Source organism: Rutidosis leptorrhynchoides, chromosome 3 (genome assembly GCF_046630445.1).
Source record: "Rutidosis leptorrhynchoides isolate AG116_Rl617_1_P2 chromosome 3, CSIRO_AGI_Rlap_v1, whole genome shotgun sequence".
NCBI classification, from domain to species: domain Eukaryota; kingdom Viridiplantae; phylum Streptophyta; class Magnoliopsida; order Asterales; family Asteraceae; genus Rutidosis; species Rutidosis leptorrhynchoides.
Window position 1 is genome coordinate 468,823,399 of NC_092335.1, and position 2,905 is coordinate 468,826,303.

Sequence of the window (2,905 nt, forward strand, 5' to 3'; positions counted from 1 at the left end):
TACCTAAGAAGGGTGGCATGACTGTCATTACAAATGAGAAAAATGAGCTTATTCCTACTAGGACTGTAACAGGATGGCGTGTATGTATTGATTATAGAAAATTAAATGACGCCACCAGAAAAGATCACTTTCCCTTACCTTTCATAGATCAAATGTTGGAAAGATTAGCCGGAAATAGTTACTATTGTTTTCTAGATGGATTTTCCGGATATTTTCAAATTCCAATAGCACCCGAAGACCAAGAGAAAACCACATTCACGTGCCCTTATGGTACTTTTGCTTACAAACGCATGCCATTTGGACTTTGTAACGCCCCTGCAACCTTTCAAAGGTGTATGATGGCGATTTTTCATGACATGATAGAAGAATGCATGGAAGTTTTCATGGATGACTTTTCAGTCTTCGGTGATACATTTAAATCATGTCTAATTAATCTGGAACGAATGCTAATTAGATGCGAAAAATCAAATCTAGTACTTAATTGGGAGAAATGCCATTTCATGGTTAAAGAAGGCATCGTTCTTGGACATAAAATTTCAAAAGAAGGAATCGAAGTGGATAGAGCTAAAGTAGATGTAATTGCTAAACTTCCACATCCCACCAATGTTAGAGGAGTTAGGAGTTTTCTAGGGCATGCCGGTTTTTACCGACGTTTCATAAAAGATTTTTCTAAAATTGCCACTCCTATGAATAAACTCCTAGAAAAGGATGCGCCATTCATCTTTTCAGATGAATGTATCAAATCTTTTAATATTCTTAAAGAAAAACTCACTAATGCACCGATCATGATAACACCAAATTGGAATCTACCATTTGAACTAATGTGCGATGCAAGTGATTTTGCAATGGGAGCCGTTTTAGGACAGAGGATTGAAAAACGATTTCAACCTATATATTATGCTAGTAAGACATTACAAGGAGCACAAACAAACTATACAACTACTGAAAAAGAACTCCTTGCTATTGTCTTTGCTTTTGACAAATTTCGATCATATCTAGTTCTAGCAAAAACGGTGGTCTATACCGACCATTCTGCTCTTAGATACCTATTTTCAAAACAAGATGCTAAACCAAGATTAATCCGTTGGATCTTACTCTTACAAGAGTTTGATATTGAAATCCGAGATAAAAAAGGAGCAGAAAATCTCGCCGCTGATCATCTTTCTCGTCTTGAAAATCCCGAATTAGAAGTTCTGAATGAATCGGCCATACAAGACAACTTTCCTGATGAATATCTATTGAAGATAGATTATAAAGAAATCCCATGGTTTGCAGACTATGCAAACTACTTAGTTTGTGGATTCCTTGAAAAAGGATTATCGTACCAAAGACGAAAGAAATTCTTCAGTGATATAAAACACTATTTCTGGGAAGATCCACATCTGTTTAAAAGTTGTCCCGATGGAATAATACGCCGATGTGTATTTGGAGATGAAGCTAGTAAAATTTTAAACCATTGTCACACAGGACCAACAGGAGGGCATTATGGGCCTCAACTAACAGCAAGAAAAGTTTATGAAGCTGGATTCTATTGGCCTACAATTTACAAAGACGCACACCTTCTTTGCAAATCCTGTGATGCATGTCAAAGGGCCGGAAAAATAAGTCAACGTGATGAAATGCCACAAAATGTCATCCAAGTATGTGAAGTATTTGACATTTGGGGTATTGACTTTATGGGTCCATTTCCAAAATCTCATAATAATTTATATATACTCGTAGCCATTGATTATGTATCTAAATGGGCGGAAGCACAAGCTCTCCCAACTAACGATGCACGAGTTGTAGTCAACTTTTTAAAACGTCTTTTTGCAAGGTTTGGAACACCGAAAGCTTTAATAAGTGATCGGGGTACTCATTTCTGTAATAATCAACTTGAGAAAGTTCTTAAAAGATATGGAGTAACTCATAAAATCTCCACCGCATATCATCCACAAACAAGTGGACAAGTTGAAAATACCAACCGAGCTTTAAAACGTATTCTAGAGAAAACCGTAGGATCAAATCCAAAGGAATGGTCCATTAAATTGGAGGATGCACTCTGGGCTTTTAGAACAGCCTACAAAACTCCAATTGGAACCACACCTTTTAGACTTGTTTATGGAAAAGCATGTCATCTTCCAGTAGAAATTGAACACAAAGCATTTTGGGCTTTGAAGACATGTAATCTTGATTTACATGAAGCCGGACGTCTACGATTAAGTCAACTAAATGAATTAGAAGAATTAAGACATGAAGCATACGAAAATTCGTTAATCTATAAAGAAAGAACGAAGAAATGGCATGATAAAAGAATCAGAAGTTCAAAAGAATTTAAAGAAGGAGACAGAGTTCTTCTTTTCAATTCACGATTCAAGCTATTTCCTGGAAAATTGAAATCAAGATGGTCTGGACCATTCATAGTCAAAAGAGTTTTCCCATACGGAACGATAGAATTAATAAATTCAAATGGGATTGAATTTAAAGTTAATGGTCACAGAGTTAAACATTACATACAGGGTCCGATGGAAGTCGACAACGAAGTTAATCACAATTTCGACACCACAGCTAACTAAGTGTGGGGAGAATCAAGTCTTTAAAGGATAATATATATTTCTGTTAGAGTTAGATTGTCTGTTTTCGTGTAGTTCTCGAAAATGGAACACGTATGGTCTTTCCCTAGCAGACCCTAAAGAACTAGTCTTCTCCCCCCATTCTGAATTTTTATTTTTTTTAGGTTTTTACGAAATGAAGACTGCCTGTGAATTAAACCATGGTCTAATGCTACACGCTTTGATCACTAAACGTAATAATGACATACTACCGAGTGAAATAGTATCAGTAATCAGAGAAAGAATGGACGGAGTTAGAAAAGGATCCAGATGCGAAGATAATAAGTTACAATTTGGTAAAGGAAAATCAAAAT